The sequence below is a fragment of the Bos indicus genome, chromosome 3, assembly GCF_029378745.1.
Source record: "Bos indicus isolate NIAB-ARS_2022 breed Sahiwal x Tharparkar chromosome 3, NIAB-ARS_B.indTharparkar_mat_pri_1.0, whole genome shotgun sequence".
Lineage (NCBI taxonomy): Eukaryota > Metazoa > Chordata > Mammalia > Artiodactyla > Bovidae > Bos > Bos indicus.
Window position 1 is genome coordinate 47,037,475 of NC_091762.1, and position 14,893 is coordinate 47,052,367.

Genomic DNA, 14,893 nt, shown 5'->3' on the forward strand with positions numbered 1-14,893 from the left:
AAATTGGGGAGCCCAAATCAAAAGCAGTCTGTACTCAGAGTCCAGGTTGTCTTTCTCCAGGCAGTCAGACCCAAATTGCAGTCCAGTGGAGACCCTCAGGGGCCATGTCCCCTTCTTGACCTACTTAATATATGTAAAGACAAAGCAGAAGGTGGTATTATACTTAAAACACGAAAGACTGCTTGCCCTTTCCTCTGGCTTTGATGAATTGCATAGATATTTTCCTTAATCAAGTTCCAGGGTCTGAGAAAAGCAACTTAAAGCAAACAGAACCTGAAGACAGGCTAACAGATTAATGGAAAGGCTGAAGAATTGAGAGAGAGTGTAGCGTGAGATAAAGTGAATAAATAACTAAAGTGCCCGCCAGGCTCTCTCTAATAGCCTCCTGGGCTGTCCGATGGCTCTCAGTTGACGGGGCCCTAGGACACTGCAAATGCATTGGAACTTAATTACACCTGAAGGACAGGCTCTAAAGGGCTCTGTTCTGAGAATTTTTAATGTTCTTGTAAACTCTTTGGAATTATAGTTCTGAAACCACATATGGTGTTCCTAAATAAATTGGATACACAATGTCCCCTGTGTTTTCCTGATGCGTCAGTGTGGTGGCTGTATCAGAAAGGAAAGTGGGGCGAGCTTGGCATGATTTCCTCTTCATTAACAAGGTGGATTCCTGTTCATTGTGCTTTCTTTTCTAAGTAGCGGTAAGCGTATTTAAAAAGGGATTTCAGTCCAGAACATTGTTTTCCATTGCCATTAAGTTCATCTGTTTGTAGTCTGAAAAACTTAACCCTTCTCCCCACACATTTTTTTTTTTAAAACCAAGCCTATTGCTTCAGTTTAGGGTGCCTCTCCAGGACACCTCATTTCCTCAAATATCACTAAGTAGCATTTGAGGGTTGTACCCATATGTTCTGAGAATAATCTGAGATGAAGTTCCTCCACACCAAGACACCTCAGCTTTTCCTCCTCTCAGGTCTTAATTCCCTCTTACATATGTCTTCATTTAATATTTGCTGCTAAAGATAATTTTCTTTGAGAGGAAAGTAAACTGTTTAATGATTCTCTCCTGTATTTCTCTCACTGGTTCCTCTCTTTGCCTTCACAACCTTATGAGAGAGAAAATGAACAATAGAACAAGTCAGGGATTTGTGTCATTATATTTTCTTCCAATATGTATTTCTTCTAGGCCAGAAGCAACCTAAAGGTTTAGACTGTACATTGCAATTTCCCTTCCTGAGTCTAAAACCCATGGTACCTAGCACAGTTCCTGGTACAGAACAGATTCTCAATAAATGTTGAATTGCTCTATTTTATAGAGTTGAATGTGAGTGGGAAATGTCAAGGGAGATCGTCCTAGTTATTCAGACTCTGATTCTAGTTTCTCCCTGACCTTTTCCAGGAGAGTCAAGGAGGTTGTAGGCTACTGAGGATTTCTGGCTCAGAGCACTGAGGGGAAGAAGAGTCTCATTTTCCCAGATAAAGTCGTCTATTCATGACATGGTTCAGTAAGAATGTGTTTTCTTGATTCTTATTCACATATGAATAAAGTAGGCTCAGAATTAGTGCAGAGAAGGACCTCATAACCCCTACCACTCTGTATTAGGGGAGGAAGAAATCCTTGTTTGACCATTTTCATTCTTCCTATAGCTGGATCATAGAAAAAGCAAGAGAGTTCCAGAAAAACATCTATGTCTGCTATATTGACTATGCCAAAGCCTTTGACTGTGTGGATCACAAGAAACTGTGGAAAATTCTGAAAGAGGTGGGAATACCAGACCACCTGACCTGCCTCTTGAGAAACCTATATGCAGGTCAGGAAGCAACAGTTAGAACTGGACATGGAACAACAAACTGGTTCCAAATAGGACAAGGAGTACACCAAGGCTCTATATTGTCACCCTGCTTATTTAACTTCTATGCAGAGTACATCATGAGAAATGCTGGGCTGGAAGAAGCACAGGCTGGAATCAAGATTGCCAGGAGAAATCTCAATCACCTCAGATATGCAGATGACACCACCCTTATGGCAGAAAGTGAAGAGGAACTCAAAAGCCTCTTGATGAAAGTGAAAGTGGAGAGTGAAAAAGTTGGCTTAAAGCTCAACATTCAGAAAACTAAGACCATGGCATCCGGTCCCATCACTTCATGGCAGATAGATGGGGAAACAGTGGAAACAGTGTCAGACTTTATTTTGGGGGGGCTCCAAAATCACTGTGGATGGTAATAGAAGCCATGAAATTAAAAGATGCTTACTCCTTGGAAGGAAAGTAATGACCAACCTAGATAGCATATTGAAAAGCAGAGACATTCCTTTGCCAACAAAGGTCTGTCTAGTCAAGGCTATGGTTTTTCCAGTGGTCATGTATGGATGTGCGAGTTGGACTGTGAAGAAAGCTGAGTGCCGAAGAATTGCTGCTTTTGAACTGTGGTGTTGGAGAAGACTCTTGAGAGTCCCTTGGACTGCAAGGAGATCCAACCAGTCCATTCTAAAGGAGATCAGCCCTGGGTGTTCTTTGGAAGGACTGATGCTAAAGCTGAAACTCCAATACTTTGGCCACTTCATGCGAAGAGTTGACTCATTGGAAAGGACTCCGATGCTGGGAGGGATTGGGGGCAGGAGGAAAAGGGGACGACAGAGGATGAGATGGCTTGATGGCATCACCAGCTCGATGGACATGAGTTTGAGTGAACTCCGGGAGATGGTGATGGACAGGGAGGCCTGTCGTGCTGCAATTCATACGGTCGCAGAGAGTCTGACATGACTGAGCGACTGAACTGAACTGAACTGATAGCAGTCATCGTTTCTTCCAAGGTTGCACAAAGCTTGTTGCTAAGATTAGATAAATCTGCAAAATTAGAGGTTGTTCTTCAAAGGTGCTTCCATTCCTGAAAGTCTATGCATCCATAAGGAACTTGAAAAAGTTTTCTGCTGCTCAGGAAATGCTAAGAGTCTACTTTGAAAATGCCCTTGCTAGAGTCTGGCAATATGTGCATTGCTTTGTCTGCAGCCAGGTCTGGTGAACATACCAGGCATGGGGGATATCATCTCCACTTGGTGATTTACAAGCACCTCTAAGTCAAGATGTCCAAAACCATACTCATTTCCTCCAAACAAGCCCAGTCTCTCTCCTGCATCCCCATTTTGGTGCCTGGAACCTTCATCCACCAAGACACTCAAAAGGGAAATCTGACAGTTATTTCGAATGTTTCCCTCTCTCTCACTGCCAACTCCACTTCCTCTCCAAGGGTCAACCCCGCTTCCTCTCCAAGAGTCATCAGGTCCTGTATATCCTTTCTACTTAATTGCTGTAATCTGTCCACTTGAGTGACTCTCTCCCCGAATAGCTGTGACAGCATCCTAAGGACAGCCTTAGCTGCAGTTCCCTGTATCCTCCAAAACACAGCTCGAGTATCACTTCCTCCAGGTGGACTTCCTGAACTCAGCAGTCTGACTTTGGCGCCCTTTGTGGATATATCTTTCAGGGTCCTTTACTTCTGTGTTGTGAGTGCTGGCAATCTATGTCTCCACCATCACCTCCTGATTTCCTTTAGTATGAGCATGGTGGCTTTTTATTTATTGTTTTTTTTAATTGAATTAAATTATTTTGGCTGCACTGGGTCTTAGTTGAAGCACAAGGGATCTTTGATCTTGTTGTGGCTTGTGTGTTCTTTAAGTGTGGTATGCAGCTCTTAGATGCAGCATGTGGAACCCAGTTCCCTGACCAGGGATCAGAGCTAGGCCCCCTGCATTAAGAGCATGGGGTCTTAGCCACTGGACCGCCAGGAAAGTTCCTATTTATGATTTTTTAAACATTTATTTATTTACTTGGCTGCATTGGGTCTTAGTTGTGACACATGGGATCTCTGGTTATGGCACACCATCTTAGCTGTCCCTAGGCATGTGGGATCAGATCCCTGGGATCTGGCCAGGGATCAAACCCAAGTCCCCTGCATTATAAGGTGGATTCTTAATCACTTGACCACCAGGGAAGTCCTGCATGGTGGCTTTCTAGTCTTAACATCTATGAAAATATTTTAGACTAAATAAATGAGGTGTTTCTTGTTTTGAGATTCTCATTCCTATATATTTTTGCTAGCAACTGAAAACTTTTCTCTTTGAAAACCTCCCCTTCCATTAATGACAAGTCTTTGGCCTTATGGGACTCTGGAAAGCCAGTCTGTGAGTCAACTCCTGGCATGCAAACTGGGGGCAGCCTGTGTACCATGCACACACCTGCATTGTCAGTGGCAGCCTCAAGGCCACAAAGAAGAGACTCTCTATAGTGGTAGAAAGGGGAGAGAGTGCCCAGAACTGAGGAAAATTGCAGGCCATAAAGGGAACCCTCTTCCAGCAGTGCTCAAAAGAGTTGCCTAAAAGAGGAAAGGAAGAGTCCCCGTGTCACTTTTGCCAGGGAGAACAGGAAGGAGCAGGAAAGGAAAGATATCAGTGTTAACCTGTGGGGATGCAATATAGAGGGCTGGGGAAACAATTATTGGACGTGAAATGGAATATACCGACCACCTTTTTGCACTTAACAGAGGTAATACAGCCAAGTCTCAGACTTGGCAGAGAAAGAATTCAATGAAAGGAGAAAGACAAAGCTGACCCCTTACACACACATGCACATATACAGACACACTCACACTCAACTGGCATCTTGAGGATACAGGTAAGGAAGGCAAGACTGCCAGCAGCTGTAGAGACATCTATGAAACAGTGAGCAGAGGTGGCCCTCTTTGGAGAAGCCATGCAAGCAGGTGCTGGGAGACTGTCCCTGGCCCCCAGAGGATTATTCTTCTTAACTACAAATCCTTTCCTCAGAGTCACACTGCCGTGCCTGGCTGCCATCAGATAAGCATCCACTCCCCACCAGCCCGGCGATGAGTATCACTGGGCAAAGTTGATCCCCCCTGGGAAAAATCCCTTTGATCAGAAATTTTGTTTTATTTCAGCTCATGTAGACAGATCACAGTGAGGCTTCTGAGAGTCAATAAGGAAATGTTAATAGATTTACTCTCGCTGGGGAAGCCCAGACCAGCGTTTTAATCATCTCGTGGCTGTTTAATTAACATTTGTTGGCATTATTTCTGCTACTGTTAGCAAAATGTAAATATTTAAATGGCATGTATTTTTCATGGAGCAGGAGAGCTGTGAGTAGGGAACTTGAGGCAAAGATCTGGCCTCATCTTAATCTCAGCCCTCATCAAACATCCTTTCCAGCTTTTGGCAAATGTCTCAATCTCCTAACTTTTTTGTCTTGTTTTTTTCACCCCTACTATAGACAGAAGGCAAACACTTCTAAAAGGGGTTTATAAAGAATGATCATCAACTATACAGGAAAATTCTTTGAAGGTAAAAATGGGCAGGTGTTGCATTTCCACTTGAGAGCGAGAGGGCTTGGCAGAGAGAGTACGTGGAGACCTGGAATCACACTCGGAAATGATTCTTTGCGTTCACTCTGTTTTAATTGCTCAGGAAGCCATGAGTCAGGGATAGGCTCTCATAGGCCATGGTGAGCAAGAGAATATTCAAGAGAATAAGCTGTGTGAGTGTTTAGTTGCTCAGTCATATCTGACTCTTTGCAACCCTATGTAGCCTGCCAGGTTCCTCTGTCCATGGGATTTTCCAGACAAGAATACTGGAGTGGGTTGCCATTTCCTCCTCCAGGGGATCTTCCTGACCCAGGGATCAATCCTCCATCTACTGTGATTGTAGGCAAATTCTTTACTAACTCTAAAATTAAAGTTGTTCACTGAGAAGCTGTTGATTTCAAACCACAGCATACCCCAGTTGGTTTTGCTTGAACTTCTAGATTCAACCCATCTTTGTTGTTTAATCTCCAAGTTGTGTCTGACTCTTTGCCACCCCAGGACTGTGGCACACCAGGCTTCCCTGTCCTCCACTACCTCCTAGAGTTTGTTCAAATCCATGTCTCTTGAGTCACTGATGCTATATCTATCTCATCCCCTGTCTCCCTCTTCTCCTCCTGCCCTCAATCTTTCCCAGCATCATGATCTTTTCCAGTGAGTCAGCTCTTCTTATCAGATAGCCAAAGTATTTGTGCTTCAGCATCATTTCTTCCAATGAATATTCAGGGTTGATTTCCTTAGGATTGACTGGTATGATCTCCTTGTGGTCCAATGGACTCTCAAGAGTCTTCCCCAACACCACAATTCGGAAGCACCAATTCTTCAGTGCTCAGCCTTCTTTATGGTCCAACTCTCACATTTGGACATGACTACTGGAAAAACTACTGCTTTGACTATACGAAACTTCGTTGGCAAAGTGATGTCTCTGCTTTTTATTATGCTCTCTAGTTTGGTCATAGCTTTCTTTCCAAGGAACAAATGTCTTCATTTTGTGGCTGTAGTTACTGTCCACAGTGATTTGGAATCCAAGAAAAGAAAATCTGTCACTGCTTCTTCTTCCCCTTCTATTTGCCATGAAGAGATGGTAGTGGATACCAGGATTATAGTTTTTTCATGTTGAGTTTCAAGCCAGGTTTTCACTCTCCTCTTTCATCCTCATCAAGAGAATCTTTAGTTCCTCTTTGCTTTCTGCCAGAAGAGTGGTGTCATCTGTGTATCTGAGGTTGTTGATATTTCTCTCAGCAATCTTGATTCCAGCTTGTGATTCATTCAGCCTGGCATTTTACATAATGTACTCTGCTTATAAGTTAAATAACCAGGGTCACATTGTACAGGCTTGATATACTCCTTTCCCAATTTTGAACAGTCCATTGTTCCATGTCTGATTCTAATTGTTGCTTCTTGACCTGCATACAGATTTTTCAGGAGACAGGTAAGGGGGTCTGGTGTTCCTATCTCTGAATTTTACACAGTTCATTTTGATCCACATAGTCAAAGGTTTTAATCGAGTCAAAGAAGCAGACGTAGATGTTTTTCTGGAATTCCCGTCTATAAGTCAGGAAAAGAGAAGCTGCAGAAATAAGTGTTTTAAGTGTCACAGAGCAGTCAGTCCTCAAGGAGAAATCTTATCATTCACATCAGCTTATGAAAAGAGAGCTTTAATGTTTTGATGGGACTGCACAGCATCCTCAGGGAAAGCTCACCCTTACTCGGAGCTTGTGTGATAAAGTAGTTTACATGGACAAGGACCCACGACCAAAAGCTGTGGGAAGATGAGAGGAGGTGGAAAATGAATTCTGGAACTTCCCACTCTGGCTTTTAGTGAAAAATGTCATTCAAAGTGCATTTTCATCCTATCTTCCAGGTTAAACAGTTTCCTAATGACTTCCATTTTAAATTTAGCCAAAAAGTGCTAGGTTTTAAAGCAAAAATTGTAGGAGGTGGGAGGACCACTAAACTAGGAATTATATTTCTATCTAGCTCCATCCCTAAGTAGTTGTGGTGGAACCTCTGTTTACATACTCATGAAACAGGAACCCTATAGAGGCTCATAGCAGAGTGAGGAATGTGCAGGCTTTAGATCTTCTGGGGTGAATTCCCATACAAATAACAGAGCTGAGATGAGGTCTGAGCTTTACTCTCTGTGTTTCCTAACCAGTAAAGAGGAATGTAATCATCTTAGGGGATTCTGTGAGGTTGAAATGACAATAGATATAAATCACTCAGAACTGACAGGGACCCGTAGTTAGTGGTCCATTAAATGTTAGCTGCTCTGATCATCACCGGCAGCCTCCTCCTTCAGACTCCCTTGTGCCTGTGTAAAGTACAAATGAGTAAAGAAATTCATTGCAAACTATAAAGAACTACGTGAATCTATGTTATAATCATTTTAAATAAAAAGCCCAGACCTGAGAATCTGAGGTATTCCAGCAATGTCCAAGTCATAGTGGACAGCTCTCACAGAAAGGTTGCGCACAGCTTGGGAGGCTTCAGAGCTAGCGGTCAGGAAACTCAGCTGCTCATTGCAGCCTTGATGTATGCTGGGCAATTTTTTCACCAGTTTTTGCTTGGATCTCCTCTTCTCTGCAGAGTGCCTTGCTTCACAGGTACTGCCTTGTCCACTGATCTGCATAGGCAAGAAGGCTACTTGTACCCTGGGAGAGAAGAATTTTTCCTATGTAGAAAGCCTGCAGGGAGTTCAGGAAGGGGAGGAGGAGAGTCAGGCATGGTGAAATATATGAAATATAAACACAGGGTCTTCAAGCCCAGAGCTGATTTTCCAAAAGGAGACCTGCAGCAGGTACGATATACCCAGAACAAACATCAACAGGTAAGGCAGAGAAGGGACTCCCATGTAGGAAGAGGAGAGAGAGATGGCAGGTTGTCTTTTGTATAGTTAGAACAGGTATTGGGCGAGCCATAAAGTTCACTCAGGTGTTTCCAAAACATCTTATGGAGAAATCTCAACATTTTGGCCAACCCAATATAAATCTCAGGGGCTTCCCCGGTGGCACAGCTGTAAAGAATATTCCTGCAATGCAGGAGATGTGGATTCAGTCCCTCAGTCAGGAAGATCCCCAGGAGCATGGCATGGCAACCCACGCCAGTATTCTTGCCTGGAAAATCCCATGGACAGAGGAGCCTGGTGGGCTATATAGTCCATGGGGTCGAAAGAGAGTTGGACACGACTTAGTTACTAAACAACAACAAAATATAAATTTCAGTTGGTCAACTCAGGTGAGGAAGAAATGCAACTGTATTTTTCTCTTACTGAGCTAATTATTAAGCCCCTGTTTCTAACGTGGTAGAGATGCCCTCAGGCCATCCCCATCCAAGTCTTTGAGACTCTCATATACACACTACAGGGGCTGCTCAAATGCTCCCTTATTAAGGGTGCCTCTCCTGATCACAGATGGTAGAATAGCACTCACAACCCTATTCTGATCTCTCTCTACCACGTTTGATTTTATTTTTTTCTCCATTGCACTTGTCACATTTGATGTATATGGAATTTGTTCATTGTCTGTCTTCCCCTGCTAGAATAGAAGCCCCATGAGGACTTGGTTGAGAATGGGAAAACACCTGTGGCCATTTGACTTTGATGAATGTAGACCACCTACATCAACCTAACTTAGTAGTTTGTAACAGAAAACCTTTCCCCAGAAAAGGCACTGCTGTAAGCCAATAAATAACTTCACTATTTATTTCAGTAAATTCCCTCGGAACAATTTATCAAAGACAATGACCTGCTCACTTGAAAAAAACACTTGGCTCACTTAGAAAAACAGTTACTTAGCTAGACTAATTTCAAGATTCTCACTTGTCTGTGTTGGCCAGTCCTGACAAGCTGTGTCATAATCTCTGTCCACCTCCATTTGAAAGACCCTCCTTAAACCACATGAGCTCAGATCCCAAAGTCCTATACCATTTTACCTTCAGACTTCCTTCTGAGACACTCAAAACTCCATCATGGTGGTGTTCTCCCTTACTTCAGCAAGTTTTAATAAATTTACCTTCGCTCCATTAACAGGTTGTCTGGTGATATCTGGGGGGAAATCAACACTGTATTGTTTATTTCAGTATTTCCCAGGCCTCAATTATTAACAGAAAAATAATAAGTGCTCTGTGAGAATTTGTGGAATGGAAGAATGAACAAAGGAATGGGTATAGGGTCTCCACCCTATGGTTCCTAGAGTTTGTTGAAGGCAATTATGCATTGGCACCTGGTCTGCAGTGCAGATTCACAGTCCAGACTGGCATCTGTTATGACACCAGTCATCCCTTAGGGTCCTTGGCCATTGAATCCTATAGGATGCTCATGGGTCATTCCTTTGTTCTTGTCTGTTCTGGCCCCTGCAAGCCCTGAGGACATTCTTGGTTAGTGCTGCATAGTCACTATTCTGCTGCTTCTATGACACACACAAGCTGCAAAAAACTCATTAGAACCATCTCAGCCTTTTCTCCATTTTTTTGCACTTTGAGTGCATGGGAAACTGTCAAATGAATTTGACTGTTATGTTTCATGCTGGTTGGTTGTTTTAAGCCCATCCACCTAAGTGTGTTGACCATTCATTCTACTCCCAGACAACATCCCACACTTCTACTTGGGGAACTGGAATTTGCCAATGCCAGAGGCCAAGGGTTAGCAAATGTTTCCTGTGAAGGACTAGCTAGTAAATATTTTAGGCTATGTGATCCAGAAGGTCTCTGTTGCAGTGATTCAATGCTGCCATTTCAACATCAAAGTAGCCATAGGTAATACATAAATGAATGGCTATGTATTTACAAAAACAGGCAGCTGGCCCTTGAGACAGAGTTTGTTAGCCCTGTCCTTGCCTTACCTAGGGAATAGAAGACAGACCTTCCCTATTCTTGGATCCACAAATTCACCCAGGCTTGATCACTTACCCCAAAGTCTCAGTCCACTTTTGGGGGGGCAGGATATATAATTTCTACTCATCCCTTCCAGCATTCTAAGTTCTTTACTTTTCCATTAATCATTTTCTTCTCCCAAAACAAAGATTGGAGGACAAGAAAAGCTGGTTTTGACAAAAGACTTTTTCTTCCAAATCTGTTGCTTTATTTTTGTACCTCAGCTTGAAGAAATGCCAGGAATGTGATTCTCTTACCTGTTTTTCTTGAGTAAGTGATGCATTATTTGTTGGGTTGGGAAAAAGTAAAAATATAATAGGGTATTCCAAAAGGAAATATCAACTGATGTTTCAAAATACCATTAGGCTTTTATTATACATGGTTCCTACAGAGAAAGGGGAAGGAAAAGAGAAGAAGCCTCAGTAGCCCATCATCAGTGGAATAGCTATGAGAGTGGAACAATTAGAGGAGAAAATGAATATAATTTTAGATCATAGACTAAATCCAAATCCCAGAGGATCTAGACATGGGGCATTTTTATGTGTGAGAAATACTAGATAGTGACATATAAAATGGACAATGTGGCTTTTTATCCTACTTCTATTTTGTCCTCATCTTTGGTTTTATTTTTCTTCACTTTTCCTTATGCTCTCTGTTATGATACATAACCTTCTACATTGCCTTTAAAACTTTCTGGGACAAGATGTAGTAGAAAAAACAATAAATAACATGGACTTCCCTGGCAGTCCAGTAGTTAAGACTTCACCTACCAATTGTGCAGCATGATCCCTGGTTGAGGAGCTAATATTCCACATGCCTCAGGCCAAAAAACCAAAACATAAAACAGAAACAATACGTTAACAAATTCAATAAAGACTTTAAAAATGGTTCACGTCAAAAAAATCTTTATAAAGTAAAATAAAAACCAAGTCCCCTGTTCTGGTAATAACCAACACTCATTACCTCCTTTGCTTTGAGTCCTTTTGGAAATAGGTATAACATAATATGCTTCCCAGTGGCACTAGTGGTAAATAACCTGCCTGCCAAAGCAGGAGACATAAGAGACGTGGTTTTGATCCCTGGGTAAGGAAGATCCCCTGGAGGAGGGCATGGCAACCCACTCCAGTATTCTTGCCTGGAAAATCCCATGGTCAGAGGAGCTTGGTGGGCTACAGTCCAAAGGATTGCAAAGAGTTAGACACAACTCTGGTGACCTAGCACGTGTAACATAACTCATTGCTTCCCACCCTGAGTCCCACAGAGTCCTAGTGGTTATTATAAAAGGTCTGCAAACTTTGAAAGTATACAAACACTGGCTGAGATAGTACTGAAATATTTTTTATTACATATAGTTTAAAAAGTAGAGATCAGATTTCCCTGCTGGTGCAGTGAATAAGAGTCAGCCTGCCAGTGCAGGGGACATGGGTTATATCCCTGGTCCTGGAAGATCCCACATGTCATGAAGCAACAAAGCCCATGTGCCACAACTACAGAGCCTGTCCTCTAGAGCCCATGAGTGCAACTACTAAGCCTGTGTGCAGGAACTACTGAAGCCTGTGGGCCCTAGAGCCCATGTTCCGCAGCAAGAGAAGCCCCTGCTCTCTGCAACTAGACAAAGCCCATGCAAAGCAACAAAGACCCTTCATAGCCAAAAATAAATAAATGAAAAGTAGCAGATCCATTTAAAATCATAGTTTTCCACTACTGTGTACTCTCTCAATCAAAAGGTACCAAGAGTAATAATTTCCATAAAATCATGATTGATTTTTGACACAGTGAAATGACCTCAAACCCAAAGACTTGAGAAAGGTTATAGAAATGGATAGCCCTGTTGGAATAGGTTCCCCCCACCCCCCTCCTTTTATGGATAGTCAGAGAAATACCTATTGAAATAGATAGTATAATAAAGGCCCCACTAGACATTTCTATAGAAAAGAATTTTAGAATTTTAATTTAGCAGGTGGGTACTCTCTTTTGTGAGGAGGCCTTACAAATAGCTGTGAAAAGAAGAGAAGCAAAAAGCAAAGGAGAAAAGGAAAGATATAAACATCTGAATGCAGAGTTCCAAAGAATAGCAAGAAGATATAAAAAAGCCTTCTTCAGCGATGAATGCAAAGAAATAGAGGAAAACAACAGAATGGGAAAGACTAGGGATCTCTTCAAGAAAATCAGAGATACCAAATGAACATTTCATGCAAAGATGGGCTCGATAAAAGACAGAAATGGTATGGATCTAACAGAAGCAGAAGATATTAAGAAGAGATGGCAAGAATACACAGAAGAACTGTACAAAAAAGATCTTCACGACCCAGATAATCACGATGGTGTGATCACTCACCTAGAGCCAGACATCCTGGAATGTGAAGTCAAGTGGGCCTTAGAAAGCATCACTACAAACAAAGCTAGTGGAGGTGATGGAATTCCAGTGGAGCTATTCCAAATCTTGAAAGATGGTGCTGTGAAAGTGCTGCACTAAGTATGTCAGCAAATTTGGAAAACTCAGCAGTGGCCACAGGACTGGAAAAGGTCAGTTTTCATTCCAATCCCAAAGAAAGGCAATGCCAAAGAATGCTCAAACTACTGCACAGTTCCACTCATCTCACACACGAGTAAAGTAATGCTCAAAATTCTCCAAGCCAGGCTTCAGCAATATGTGAACCATGAACTTCCTGATGTTCAAGCTGGTTTTAGAAAAAGCAGAGGAACCAGAGATCAAATTGTCAACATCCACTGGATCATTGAAAAAGCAAGAGAGTTCCAGAAAAGCATCTATTTCTGCTTTATTGACTATGCCAAAGCCTTCGACTGTGTGGATCACAATAAACTGTAGAAAATTCTGAAAGAGATAGGAATACCAGACCACTTGATCTGCCTCTTGAGAAATCTGTATGCAGGTCAGGAAGCAACAGTTAGAACTGGACATGGAACAACAGACTGGTTCCAAACAGGAAAAGGAGTTCATCAAGGCTGTATAGTGTCACCCTGCTTGTTTAACTTATATGCAGAGTGAAACGCTGGACTGGAAGAAACACAAGCTGGAATCAAGATTGCCGGGAGAAATATCAGTCACCTCAGATAAACAGATGACACCACCCTTATGGCAGGAAGTGAAGAGGAACTAAAAAGCCTCTTGATGAAAGTGAAAATGGAGAGTGAAAAAGTTGGCTTAAAGCTCAACATTCAGAAAACGAAGATCATGGCATCGGGTCCCATCACTTCATGGGAAATAGATGGGGAAACAGTGGAAACAGTGTCAGACTTTATTTTGGGGGGCTCCAAAATCACTGCAGATGGTGACTGCACCCATGAAATTAAAAGACGCTTACTCCTTGGAAGGAAAGTAATGACTAACCTAGATAGCATATTCAAGAGCAGAGACATTACTTTGCCAACAAAGATTCGTCTAGTCAAGGCTATGGTTTTTCCTGTGGTCATGTATGGATGTGAGAGTTGGACTGTGAAGAAGGCTGAGTGCCAAAGAATTGATGCTTTTGAACTGTGGTGTTGGAGAAGACTCTTGAGAGTCCCTTGGACTGCAAGGAGATCCAACCAGTCTATTCTGAAGATCAGCACTGGGATTTCTTTGGAAGGAATGATGCTAAAGCTGAAAGTCCAGTACTTTGGCCACCTCATGCGAAGAGTTGACTCATTGGAAAAGACTCTGATGCTGGGAGGGATTGGGGGCAAGAGGAGAAGGGGATGACAGAGGATGAGATGGCTGTATGGCATCACTGACTTGATGGACGTGAGTCTGAATGAACTCCGGGAGTTGGTGATGGACAGGGAGGCCTGGCGTGCTGCTATTCATGGGGTCGCAGGGAGTCGGACACGACTGAGAAACTGATCTGATCTGATCTGACTCTCTTTTGTGTATGTTGGACTCAGGAGATAAAGAGAGTTGCAAAAGCATCAGTTTTATTGGGATCACATGAGTATAAGATCTTTAACTAAACAAGTGGAATTGAAGGTGGGTATAAACATTCCTGATGTGCTGACTTTCAGCAGGAAATGAGTATGAATGACCCTAAGGAAATCAGTCTCCCTGCCCTCAGTTTCCATAATATTCTTTTCCATCAACAAGTGAATGGATAAAGAAGATGTGGTGCATATATACAATGGAATATTACTCAGTCATAAAAAGGAATGAAATCCAGTCATTTGTAGTGATGTGGATGAACCTAAAGTCTGTTATACAGAGTCAAGTCAGTAAGAGAAAAACAAGCATATATTAACTCATATATATGGAATCTAGAAAAACAGTACTGGTGAACCTATTTGCAAAGCAGGAATAGAGATGCAGACATAGAGAAGGGACATGTGAATGTGGAACGGGGCTAGAGGTGGGATGGGAGGTGACAAAGGAGAGCGTGGTATAAATTGAGTGAGTAGCATTGGCATATATACATCACCATGTCTAAAATAACTCGTGGGAAGCTGCTCTATAACACAGGGAGTTCAGCCCGGTTCTCTGAGAACCTAGAGGGGTGGGATGGAGTAGGGGTGGGAGGGAGACTTAAGAGGAAGGGGATTCGTGTACACATATAGTTGATTTACGCTGTCATACAGCAGAAACTAACACAACATTTTAAAGCAATTATACTCCAATAAAAAAGAATAACTTAAAAAAAAAAAAGCTGGTTTGCCTAAGAAC